Source organism: Lipotes vexillifer, unplaced genomic scaffold, assembly GCF_000442215.2.
Source record: "Lipotes vexillifer unplaced genomic scaffold, Lipotes_vexillifer_v1.1 scaffold66, whole genome shotgun sequence".
NCBI classification, from domain to species: Eukaryota; Metazoa; Chordata; class Mammalia; order Artiodactyla; family Lipotidae; genus Lipotes; species Lipotes vexillifer.
In genome coordinates this window covers 549,965-564,248 of record NW_006788130.1, presented here as the reverse complement: position 1 = coordinate 564,248, position 14,284 = coordinate 549,965, and positions in this window count along the sequence as shown.

Here is a 14,284-nt window from a genome sequence, read left to right as displayed (position 1 = left end):
ACATTTTAGATAAAATATAAAATTCCTGATGCAATTTTGTGTTTTAACCAGACCAAAGATAATTACCAAGCAACTTCATTTCCTCTAGAGAAATAGTCATATTTAAACAAAAACCAAATGTTGTTGGAAAAACAGATTGCCCATATTTTGACATTTCATATTTTAAATATTTTACATGATCATTATCATTCCATAAAACCGTTAAAGCAGGCAGGTAGAGAAAGAGGTCATGGGCCAGATGGCAGGAAACCATACAACTTGTAAACTGCATGGAGGGTGGAGATCGTTGGGCAGACAAAGAAAAGCAGGAACCTCCAGAGTCAAAGGAAACCACACATTTTGGGACCTTAAGTGTCCTGGAGGCAGACAAAGGAAGGTGGGAAAAGGCGGAATCTCCGGTGTCCAAATGTAACCCGTTGCTCATTATGCCCTCATTACAATAAAATTAGCCTCGCAGATGAGTTCCCATCATGCACCAATCCTGTGACGCTTCTGATCAAGACTAAATAAGGGCAAAAATCCTCCTCCCCTCGGCAAGGTGGAGCTGAGATGAAAATCAGGAAATATGATCCCCAAACCCCTTCCGCTCCTTCACTTCTATACCCCACATAACCCGCTTGCCAGAGAAACTCAGGGCAGTTACTCACCTGAGACTATCACTTAAATAAATTTTCACTCTGCCTTCTTGACCTCCCTGTCTCCTCTCTGAATTCCTTCTGCCACAAGACAGAAGCCTACCTGCCGGGAACACCTTTGGCGAAGCAACAGCCAGGAGAATTCGGTAAGCCTCAGCCTCTGGCCTCCCTGGCGCTCGAGAGGCCCTGCCTGACTTCCCGCTACCCTCCTTCTCTTATGCTTCCGTGGTCCTATCTCACTCTTACTTTCGTGCCTTACTCAGCGGGAAATGGGAAAAAAGAAACCTGCCAGGCATTTTCCAACCTGGCAGCCAGGTCTTCCACTTCTCACTCATACAGACATGCAGGGCACATCAGGGAACGTTTCCAGCCATTCTCACAGGCACCTGGGGACCCAAACCATAGGAGCCTTGCCCTCTGGGTTTGCCCTAGCCACCATTTAATGAACTGTCACCAGGTTCAACTGTGTGGAAATAGAAAATGCAAACTTACATAGAGAGAGGTCAGCCATGGTTGCGGCCACTGCGGTCCCATCAGGAATTGCCTCGTGGCACCGTAGGTGGTATGTGCACTGCACTCCCCGCGTCTTGGGGAGGGAGAGGGTCCCGCACAGGGCGGTTGGGCCCCATGGTGGTGGGACCACATCTGGGCCGCCATTCTTCACCACCCAGCGTTCAGCCCGTCACTTCCGCAGTCTACCAGGAGTCCCCACCCCCAACCGGCCTCGCCCTGTTAGGGTGGGGCGTGCACATGGCCACGCCCCAGGGACACATGCTGGGGCTCCAACCTGCGTTGGCAGTGTTCGCCTCCCCACCAGGGGTCAAGCGATTGGGGGTGTCCTTGCAAGGCCACTGGGCCCTCCGTCCCCCTAAGTGCAGACCCCGCGCATCGACCTCGGCCCCCACCACCCGCTGGATGGAGCCCGTGTGGGAAGGGGCGGGGGGGGCAGCACCGAGACGGGGTGGGGGGGGCTGGCGCACCACGTACAAAAGAGAAGGAGAAAGAGGCTTTTTCACAAACCACCTCCCTTAATGGCCAGTGCCCATATTCAGAAACCTACCACTCTTTTAGACAAAGAAGCTGGGACCTAAATAGGTCCTGGAATATGAGGATGTCTGTTCCACGGGAACATACCCGGGAACACAGGGATTAATCATTGGCCATAGGATCTACAGAGAAGGCTTCAGGAAAGTGAATCCTCCTGGGGACTTTGGATGTGAGGATAGGACACAGGCCCCTAGCTGAGGCCAGCAGGACCGTCACATGGAGGAGTAGCTAACCTCCATAGTAGCTAGGGTGGAGGGGCCTAGGTGGATGGGGATGCCTGGAACCAGTCCTGTCTTGGGACCCCCCATGGGACCTCCACTAGCACTCCTCTCTGCTACAGGAGCTGCCTCTCTATGGAGGAACAATGGGAAACACCTCCTCCATCCCCAAGGACTCACCCCTCGGGTGCATTCTGAGTCATTGAGACAAGTTTTCTCTAGATTCTTTAAAACAAACAAAGTTCCTTTTCTTTTGTGACACAGCCTGGCCCCAGTAAAAACTTGAGTACGATGAGGCCCTGGTCAGAAAATGGAAGCCTCAACTATAATAGCATCCTACAGTTAGACATCTTTTGCAAAAGGCAGGGAAAATGAACCAAAGTTCCTTATGTCCAGGCTTTTATGGCCCTAAGAGAGAACCCGGAGCTATGCAAGTCCTATGTTAGGGAACCTTGCCAGCTAGGGCCCATTCAGGCTACGCAAAAGCCCTCTCTAGAGGCATCCCTGGAGGAGCATAAGCCCCAGACAGAAGACCCAATTCCCAGCAGTCTTTCACCATCTTCAGCCCCTCCCCCACCCTATAAGCCTCTTTACCCTTTTTTTTTTTTTTTGCGCTCCGCGGGCCTCTCACTGTCGTGGCCTCTGCCGTTGCGGAGCACAGGCTCCGGACGCGCAGGCTCAGCGGCCATGGCTCACGGGCCCAGCCGCTCCGCGGCATGTGGGATCTTCCCGGACCGGGGCACGAAGCCGGGTCCCCTGCAACGGCAGGCGGACCCTCAACCACTGCGCCACCAGGGAAGCCCCCTCTTTACCCTTTTGTACCAGAAGTTCAGCCAGAGCTTCTCTTCCTCCTTCAGGAAGTAGTAGGAGGGCCTCAGGGAATAACCATAGTCCACACCCCTTTTTCTTTGTCCGACCTCAATCTGGGCCTCTTAGGTAGATTCTCAGAGTTCCCTAGCTGGTTCACTGGAGAATTCCAGGGACGGACTCTCTCCTTTGACCTTACCCGGAAGAAGCTAAATGTCCTTTCCCACTGTTACACCACTGAGGAAAAGACCCGTATTTCGGCACAGGCTCAAACATATGCTGATCGATTACATGTCACCCAACCTCACCAAAACCCTGTGGGCATGACTGCAATGCCTCTAATGGATCCCAACTGGGACTATCATCCAGGTCAGCCTGGTATCACTAGAAGGGATCACATGATCCTCTGCCTCATTGAAGGGGTGAAATGATGCATAATTAACCTATTAACTATGACAAGGTTAAAAAGATCACCAAAGGCCAAGATAAAAATCCAGCCCTATTTCAGGCCTGATGGACAGATGCCCTCAGAAAATATACGAATGTAGACCCAAACACTTTCCAGGGAAACATTGTATTTGCAACCCACTTCATTAGCCAGTCGGCCCTGACATTCTCTGAAGCTTCAGAAGCTTGCCATGGAGACCAAAACCCCTCTCAACCTTCTTAATGACAAGGCCTTCAGTGTCTTTAATAGAGACCAGGCTGAGGAGGAAAAGAAGGTACAGCGTGACTTAAGGCTTTTGGCAGCTGTCCTGACAAGACCTAACCCACCTCCTGGTCAACCCAAAAGTACTCCCAGAAGACCTCTGCCAAGAAAGGGAGCCTGTTTTAGCTGCGGGACCCCCTAAACACTGGAACAATGAAAGCCCAGGAAACAGGTCCCAGTCTTCACCCAAAACGCCATGCCCACTCTGCAAGAAGATGGGCCACTGGAGGAAGGAATGTCTCCAGCTCTGAAGGGAACAAGGAAGTTCCCCCACGCCAGTCGTGGCAGTGGTTGATTGATGGGACCCAAGACCTCCCAAGGTTCCCAAAAAGACAGTCATCATCACACAGGAGGAACGAAAGGTGACCATTGGCACGTAAGCTTGTCTGGTTTTTAGTGGATACGGGAGCCACTTACTCTGTCCTAACTTCTCATCTTGGGCCCCTTGCCCCCAAAACCTGCTCTATTGTTGGGGCAGAAGGAAGACCAAAGCTAAAACATTTCACCACTCCTCTAATTTGTACCGGGGAAAGACCCTTATAACTCACAAGTTTCTTGTCATGCCTGAATTCCCCAGGCCCTTACTGGGAAGGGATTTTCTCTCAGCCTTGGAGGCGACCCTTACTCTCCCTGAAAACCAAAACCAAGGAATATTTTTGGCTGGACTACGTATTATATAGGACAGCTTGCCATCGCCTAAATAAATCTTCACTTTACTTTCTTGGAATTCTTGACTGTCTTGGAATTCTTTCTGCGAGGAGACAAGAACCTACCCTCTGGGAACCAAACTATTAACGAAATTATGTCTTGTGCTTCTTCCCATAAATTACTCTAAAGAAAACTGAGCATAAATGAAATATTTCTGAATATTTAACATTCAAAAATAAATTTGAAACTTCTGATGAGTAACTCTATTAACAAAATAAATGTACCTTAGTTTATGCTGCCCAAAATTGAGGCTATAGAATTTTTGGCTAAATATGGCAAGACATCATCTTTATGAAGATTTTCATTAAAAACTACTGGTGAAAGTTATCACCAGGGCAGTTATCTATAAAGAAATATTTCTAGGTCAGTTCAGAGGTAAACTGAGAGGAGCAGAACACATAACTGATGAGAGGAAATATTGATGAAAAAACACATTCCTAAAGTGCGCTTTATGCATCACTTGTCCTAAAAGAAATCTTCTGATAACACAGTTCAGGGTAGACCTCTATTAGAGATGGAAAATGTTATTTAAAAAATATTAGAGTTTGTACATGAAAGATATTTTTAAACCTTAGGTAAGTCAGTGTTTCCAAGTGATGAAGCTGCGAACATTTTTGTACATAAAATATTTTTAAAGTGTGTCTAATGAGTTTAAAATATAGTAGGTGGAATCTAAAAAATACAGCAGATTAGTGGATATAACAAAAATGAAGCAGACTCACAGATACAGAGAACAAACTAGTGGTGACCAGTAGGGGGGGGGGAGCAATGGAGGGGTGGGAGAGCGGGAGGTACAAACTATTGGGTGTAAGATAGGCTCAGGGATGTACTGTAACATGGGGAATATAGCCAATATTTTGTAATAACTAAATAAAAACTAACCTTTAAAAATTGCATAAAAATTTAAAAAATAAATAAACTTCACATAAATAAATAATAAAAATAAAGAAAAGGGGGCAAAAGTAGTAAAGTAGATAATTTGGACTTTTCTGAACACAGGAGGCTTTGTATGTGAATCAGCAGTCTGAGATTGTCGGCAGCTCTAAGCATAGCAAAGAAAGATATGCTCCAAAATATATTTTTTGCTAAAATTAGGGTTTACTTTTGTTTACAAAAATGTGATGAGGGGAAGGCTACTTTCCTCCATTTTGTACCCATGGCATCTTGAACCAATGGCATTCATGATCGTATGGCAGACGAACAGAAGGCATGGATGGCGTCTATATTCTCTTCATACCACACCTAGAAATGAGGTACCTCATCTCAGCCCATACTTGGATTGTTTTGACCCAGACAGAGAGCTCTAAGCTGCAAGGGGAATTGGGAAAATAGATTCCTGTGTGCTCAGGAGGAAGAGAATAAAATTTTCTTTACAAGAATCATTTTTCTCTTTACCAGTAATAAGATTATGGTTCTACATTTAATAACTAAAAAGAGAACATACTCTAGTTATCAGTGGAGAACATGTAACTAAAATTATTAAGCCTAAATTATAAAAATAATGAAGGTGGAAACATTTCACATTCTTAAATATTTTAGGCCAATATTTGATACATAAAATTTGAGAATATATATGGAGTGAGTTGAAAGGAATGCAACTTTTAATATTGGAAAGGAAAGAAAAGTCAGGGAAGATACTTTTGGATAGAGTACTGTGAGTTAGTATAATTAAAATCAAGGATTCTAATACTTTATACCCACACCATTCGTTATGATAAAAGTCACTGAATAATATTACCAGCAATATGGAAATATATGGTGTATTGGTTCTCTGCCCATGTGGAAGACATTGAGATCGATTACCCACACTGATCCAGGAATTACTCCCAGTTTTCTTCCACAATGCACAGAAGTGTGCACTTGTGATGACACCATGTCCCCAGCAGACACATGACACCTTGTTGTTCTTTGTTCAGTTGTATTAATTGCAAAAAAGACTCTAATGAAAAACAAGTTTCTTCTTACTCTGCCATTAATATTACTCTCTGTGTTCTTTCTAAACCTAAGGGTTTTCATCTGCAATTGTTTTGCAGAGATTTTACAAATGAGTGTGTGCCACTAAGGAAATTAAAAGGAGACCCAAATAAATGGGAAACATAATATGTTCCTGGAAAGAAATGCAATATTTGAAAGAAAAAAAATTTCCATCCAATTGAGTTATAAATTAAACACAATTTCAACTGACATACTATTTTTTTAAACATCTTTATTGGAGTATAATTGCTTTACAATGTTGTGTTATTTTCTGCTATATAACAAAGTGAATCAGCTATATGTATACATATATCCTTATATCCCCTCCCTCTTGCATCTCCCTCCCACCCTCCCTATCCCACCCCTCTAGGTGGACACAAAGCATGGAGCTGGTCTCCCTGTGCTATGCGGCTGCTTTCCACCAGCTATTTTACATTTGGTAATGTATATATGTCCATGCCACTCTCTCACTTCATCCCAGCTTTACCATTCCCCCTCCCCATGTCCTTTTTAATAGCTAAAAATTCTTAAATCATTTGGAAAGATAGAGGAATAAGAATAGCCCAGAAACTTCCCTGGTGGCGCAGTGGTTGAGAGTCCGCCTGCCGATGCAGGGGACACGGGTTCGTGCCCCGGTCTGGGAAGATCCCACATGCCGCGGAGCGGCTGGGCCCGTGAGCCATGGCTGCTGAGCCTGCGCGTCCGGAGCCTGTGCTCCGCAACGGGAGAGGCCACGACAGTGAGAGGCCCGCGTACCGCAAAAAAAAAAAAGAATAGCCCAGAAAAAATTGTTAAAGCAGACTTTTCCTAACAAATATTAAAAGCTATTAAGTAAGCATGGTGCTAAATATAGTGTGTATCTGACAGAGAAACTGATGGACAAATAAAACATAAAAATTTAATGAAATAAACTGTATTATGCAAGAAAATTTATTATGTAGAAAGGTGATATTTTAAAAGAAGGAATCGATGAATCATTCAATTATTGTAATGTAACAAGTGGCTAACTGAAAAAATGATAACCTCGTTATTACTTAAGTGGATGGATGAATCATTCAATAAACGATATTGAAACAAGTGATTCATTGGAAAAAATATAAAGATAACCTTATTTTTAATTAATCTCATTATCAGCTTTGCTAACCACTATAATAAACATACAATAAAAGTATAATTACCTATGTAATAGCCCATACGATATTTCCTCATCAGAGAGCAGCTTTCTTCCTGGCTCTACTCTAACCTCTACTACACACAAGGACTTTGAAGTGTTCTATACCAGCAAATAAACAGAGAAGAGAGAGAGAAAGCAAAACCCCCAATACCGTGGCTTGCAAAAATGATGCAGTATCTTGACTTGTATTCCACTGAAAAGGAGGAGTCACATAATTCAACATAGATGCAAAACGTGGCTATAGGTCAAAATTCCTGGTGGGAAATAGAGGGTAAGAGACATGGACTGTGGATGGATAGTTGGCTTTATGGATCTCATCCATTGTGCACCAAAAGAAATCACACAAAGTACATATTTAAATACGAAGTTAAATTACTAGAATAAAATTTAATTATATTTATACACTTTAAGATTTAAAATAGCCTTTTAAAAATATTTCAAAAGTAAGCCCCAAAGGAAAAACTTATGAATTTGAGTAAATAAACATTTTTAAAGGTATGCATATGAAACAAACCAACACTCCATGAATGGAATTGAAAGCAGATTAAAACAGAATAAAAAATTTTCCATATCTGAGAAAAGGATACATACAAAAATTCATATAAATCAATAAGAGAAGTCAATGTAAATACTATTGACAGACAAAATGCAAAAGAAGAGATTTCAATGATAAATATGTACACAGAGTAGAATATTGCCTTTTCAGGATTGTTCCAATTTTCTTTTTCTTTTTTGTCTTTTCTTTTTTTTTAAATACTTATTGAGTAGCACAGCAGAACAAGTTGGTGACACACAGAAAGCTGGATCACAACACAAAGGGTTTTGTAATATGAATTATTTTTATCATGTGTTATAATTAAAAAGTTCATTTGTTACATTATTTGGAAAAAAAGTGCATTGATAGTGCCTTACATTGTTAAATTCATTCATTCCCTATCTCAAAATCTTTAAAAATTAACACATAAATTGATTTATTTTTCTCATTTAAATCCAAATACTATATGGTATAATATTTTATTTTTTTCAGATTTCATATATATCCAGATTACAAATCAAGTTAATTTTTTTGATTGACTAGCCTAATTGATTTTATTAGAAAATTTCAGATTAGCTTGACTATGTATACATAATTTTGATTTGATATGTCTGTGTATATTGCACATTTTACTGACTGGACTTATGAAAAAAACATATACCTATATATGTACATAAATGTACACACATACATATATATATATACATATATATGCAAATTTGAGTTTAGTTGACTATTCAAAGAATTTTAAATTTATTTATTTATTTTTGGCTGCATTAGGTCTTCATTCCTGCACGTGGGCTTTCTCTAGTTGCGGCGAGTGGGGGCTACTCTTCAATGCGGTGCGTGGGCTTCTCATTGTGGTGGCTTCTCGTTGCAGAGCACGGGCTCTAGGCTCGTGGGCTTCAGTAGTTGTGGCACGTGGGCTCAGTAGCTGTGGCTCACAGGTTCTAGAGCACAGGCTCAGTAGTTGTGGTGCACGGACTTAGTTGCTCCGGGGCATGTGGGATCTTCCAAGATCAGAGCTCAAACCCGTGTCCCCTGCATTGGCAGGCAGATTCTTAACCACTGTGCCACCAGGGAAGTCCCTCAAAGCATTTTAAATAACAGATACCTCAAATGCAAGCCCATCACACTTCAATTTAATTATCTTGATATCTGGTTGGTATTTTGTTTTGAAATTTAGTTAAATTTATTTCCATATCTGCTCATTGCCTTAACGGTGAAATACTCTTTATCATTTCCAGATAAAATTAACACTCAGTGAGAAATGTAAAGCCCAACAGTTTAAATGTCAGTTAGAATTATGCTAATGCAAATTGAATTTTAAAAATATTTTAAAATAACCATACTGTGATGAGAAAGGGCATTGAAATTATGTGGCATGTAGTTATTTTTAAGTGAAGCTTAAAAGTGTAAATGGGGGGCTTCCCTGGTGGCGCAGTGGTTGAGAGTCCGCCTGCCGATGCAGGGGACACGGGTTCGTGCCCCGGTCCGGGAGGATCCCACATGCCGCGGAGCGGCTGGGCGCGTGAGCCGTGGCCGCTGAGCCTGCGCGTCCGGAGCCTGTGCTCCGCAACGGGAGAGGCCACAACAGTGAGAGGCCCGCATAAAACAAAAAAAAAAAAAAAAAAAAAAAGTGTAAATGGGATCCAGCTATGAATGGCGTAAGGTATAGAACTGGTCTAAAAAGTTTCTTAAATATTTTCCTAATGTTTTGGAATTAATTTTTCTAAATATCATTTATATAGTTAATATCTACACCATAAAAACAAAGCATCTTCTTAAATTTCCAATTATTATCTTTTTAAAAATTGAGCATATAAGGAAATCTAGCAGGAAATTAGGGAATGGCAAGTGCCTGCCATCTATACATACACAAGTCTAAATTCCATTTCTAAACCCAGCTATCTCATCTGGTTTCCGCATCCTCATCTCAGCATATACCAATGGCCACATTATTACTTTTTTTTTTTTCAAAACAGTTCCCGTAACAATTCTGCATTTCTGCCATTTGCCACTTCAAGTTGAAAATCCTATTAGATTTTGCATTGATGCTTCTCTCGACTTCACTGCAATCTTAGTTTCATTATCCTATGATCAGTTTCATTCCCCATCTCAGTCCAGAGTCTCCTCATCCACTGAAGGATTATTGCTACAATTGTCCGCTCGTGTGTATATCATCTAGTCTTTATACTCTTCAAATCATTTAATCAACATACTCCTTCTAAACTGAAATTCTCAACACCTAGATCCCGATGTTGCTTTTCTAGACCTTAAATTCACATTAGTCCAGTAGTGCAACTATCACCAATATAGTGTCAGAAAACAGACAAATATGCTAATATCTTCAATGTGTATGCCTGTTGAAAAACTGCTCTGCTCAAATTGTTTACTCCCCTGAAATAAAAAGGTAAAGATTAAAGAGGTAAAAAGAAAAAAAAAAAAGGGAAAAAGCAGGAACCCTGACCATTCAAAGTTTATTTCAGTTAAATACAATTAATTTTTACAAAGAGCTACTTTCAAGTCGATGTTAGAATTCCAAGAAAATAGAGAAAATTTAATCCAAATGCCTTTAATTAAAAGATGAAGAGCCAGAGACCAGGAGCAGTTATTCAGTTTTTCCTGATCGAGCTTGTAGTTAATAGAATAGCTAGAATCCTAGACCCTTGGTTCCAGTTAGAGCCCTTAATTTGAAGAAAACTAACAAAACAGAAAGAAACCATCCAAGGCATATTCCCTCTTTCTGTCTCTATCACGTAACTAATAAGGAATTTCAGCTGTGTCACTAGAAAAAGCAGGGCAGATGACAGTATCCAGAACCCCTATGTGAAAGACTGATCATTTTATTCAGAGAGAGACAAAAATAAAGAGCCAGTTAGGTTAATGAACAAGTAAGACTGTCAGTTTTAGACTATTGTTACATGCCCAGTTTGCATTAGAAACTGTTAGTAGGGCTGTCAGTGGGGTCTACTAGAAGCGACTGGTTCATAGCATCCTTCAACTGTGAATTTAAGCCAAATGGAGCAAAGTCAAAGGAAGGCATTTACTTCTTGGGGCTCCATCTCTCCCACAAAAGGATAAAGGGGACATGGATTAAACAGTGATCTAAGTTAGTATGTCTAGGCAGCATATTAAAACTTTATACCTTATATCCAAGTATGGTATGTACCTCTTATGCAAACTTACAGTCAAAAACCAAAGACTGAGAGGAATCTGTGAACTAAGAACATGTTTGAAGTTTCAGGGAGAAATAGTTAAGGTTTTTTCTGAAAACCAATGAGAAAATTTGAAATTAAAATAAAATAGAAAAATTGTTAACTTTATATTTTCAAACATTTATATTTTAAAATATTATTACTACATAAGTTATTTATATTTAACCTTTATGAAAATTTATGGTTTTTCTCAATCAGAGAAAGTGATTGATAAGACCATGTACCTTTTTCTTGCTTTTCATGCTTTAGGCTGGATTAGCTAGTTGATGTATACATTTTTAGACAATCTTTTTTCATCTGAAGTAGATAGGGAATGTTTTTGATGAATTTCCCCTAAATCACAGTTGCTCACCCTTAGTCATGAACTTCATGATTCTCATCTAAACATCAAGTTCAAAGAGATTACAAATTTAATTATCCTTTTGTCAACAGTGAATATTACTTTAAAGACTATGCAAAATTAAAATTCTGAAACAAAGTGCAAATAAATAATCCAACAGTAAACTCTTGATATTAAATTTTCATCTGAAGTAGAAAGACCATTTTTTTTCATCTGAAAATATGATGGAAAATATAGAGAAGAGAGTAACTTGATTAATTGGTTGATTGATTGGTTAATTTTGGCAACAACTTATTAACTCATGTTTGTGTTATTTTTTAACCTTTAATGACTTCAAATAGAAATAAATTTATAGTTGTTGTGGTAAATAATCATAGTTAGGTCTGAATTACAAAAAGTTCACTTAGACTCTAAACTACTGCTCAGATACCTAATTTGCTTTCCAATTTGTATAAGACTGATCAAATGGAATTTTTGTCCACAAAGCATAGGAGTAGAATCATCAAAAATAAGAAATACGGCAAATTCTTTACCCTCTTCCATCCTTTTCTATTAAAGATATGGTATTTATCTGAAGCCACATTGATGGAAGAAATATGTGCTGGAATTTATTTTCATTATAACAAGATTTGTCTGAACAATTATTTCCCTGAAAATTACTAGCTCAGCAAAGCATGAAAGAGCAATACCCATCTTTAGCCACTGTCTTTGGGAGATCAGAAACCTCTACCCACATGACTTGCTATATAAAGACCTTACAGTCCTGGCACTAGTCACCTTGACAAGTAATTTAGAGAAAAATACCTCAAAATTTTCTGTTATTTTCCTAAACCAAGTGGAGAGATGGACAAATATTTGTTTTATATATACTGTGACTTATTGAATTTTTTTCCTTGTAATTTTTTGTTTCTTACGTGTCTTTATCATATACATGTCACCCCTAAATAGAACATCTTAACTCTCATTGTATTTTTGGCTTGGATTCATTTTCTTTTTTTTTTTTCTGTCTTCCTATACATAAAGGTAAGGTACTCCATGCACCATTGCATAATGGTTGCTTAGTATTTGACTAATGCTAATCAGTATCTTCATAAATAATTTGTCTTATAAAGCAGAATATTAATATATAACAATTTAACACAAACATACATTCGGGACTGAGAAACAGGCGGGTGAAAAGTGCATCCTTGGGTCACTCTTTTCTTTTTTTATATTTATTCATCATTTTACATCTGTTACAGTATATAGGGGAATAGGGGCTAAGAAAAATAAGATATTTTTTCTTCTGTTTTAGCATTAAAAAGATTCCTTTGACTTTAATAAGAAAAGTCAAGTTTTTAATTAAAGATGGTTTAAGTCATGGTTCAGTAAGGAAAGCAGAAGCTACATCATTTATTTTTACAAACAGAAATTAATACAAAGAACACATTACCAGTTGTGAGTCAACAACTGCAAAGCCAAATCAGGATTCTGGGGTAACACATGGATAGTTATTCTAGAAATTATTCAGCAAACACAGGGAAGAATTTGTATCATTAGGACCTAAAAGTTTGGAGGAGAATCTTTTGTGGAGGTGAAACTAAAATCTCTGAAGTGGGAAGGCTGTCAGTGGGTGCCAGGACCTCAGCAGGGAGGAGGGAGCTGCAGTTACTGGGACCCTTGAGAAGAAAGCATTACGGGCTGGTGCTTCCAGCCCTAAGGGAACACATTACAGCTGGTTACGGGAATACAGAGAAAAAAAAAAACTGGGCCCTGGACCTAAACACCTTTGCCAGGACAACAGGCCTTTGCTGAATTCATGCAGGTGGGACCAGAGGACACCAAGGAAAAGTCAAGACATTTTCCTCCTTATCCCAGATTTCCAGAACACTTCTCTAGATGGGCCCTTACACAAGCACCTCATGGACACATGGGAAACACTGTGAGGCAGAGCCTGAACCCCAACATCACAAAGCAAAGTTCAGAAGGGTGGGTTTTGGACCTGACAGATAGCAACACTAACTGGCACAGACAGCTAAGTTATTCATAGCTTTTCCAAACCATGCCCTTATTTTGTCTGATTTTTCACCACAGGAGTGAGCAAAGCAAGTATTTCATTTGCTTGTGAAATAGGTCAAAAAGGCCTGAGTCTCTCTGAGGACACTCATGATGAATTTTCTGCACTACCAGATTGCAAATGCCGTGGTTCTGCAGACCAATGACTATTTAAGCGCACTGTATTGAGTAATACTTCAATAATAATATATTCCTCCTGTTTGATATAAGAATACAGGCAATCATATAAAACTTCCTACGGATTTATGACATTATGAAATATATTTGACTCCAGGGAATATGTCATCGGAGAAGTATATTTACAATGAGTTAACCTTAGAAGTATCTATTTATACTAAAATATGTTTGAAATTAATCTTTCCTAAATCCAAAATATTTATGCTTTATCAACATTTTACAATTCTTTGGAGAAAAAACTATTTCTAGCAGACATTACTGTAATACCTGGCATGAGTACTTATATTTGTAAAACTTCTTTCAGAGTTGCCATTGGCAGAAGGGCCTCGGAACAAATTTGAACGACATAGTTTGGGAAAGAGATGCCAACAAGTTAAAAGTAATTCACTCTTTGAAAGCTCATTTGTCACAATACTTTTAAGAGAAAGTGGTCCAAAAGAAAATCTCCATTTAATATTACCCATGGAAAATAAAATAGCTTTAAGGCTAACTACTCTCCACAGTAAGCACTGGCTAACATTAGAACACTAACAAATATAGTCTTTTGGATGTATTGATTGTATTGTTAAAATTATCTTCCCATCTAATATTTTCTGCAACCATGGTCTGTCCCTTGTAATAGTTAAAACTATTTTCTGTTTGACCAATTATAATCTATATAAAGCTCTTGGATAATCTATGTATAAC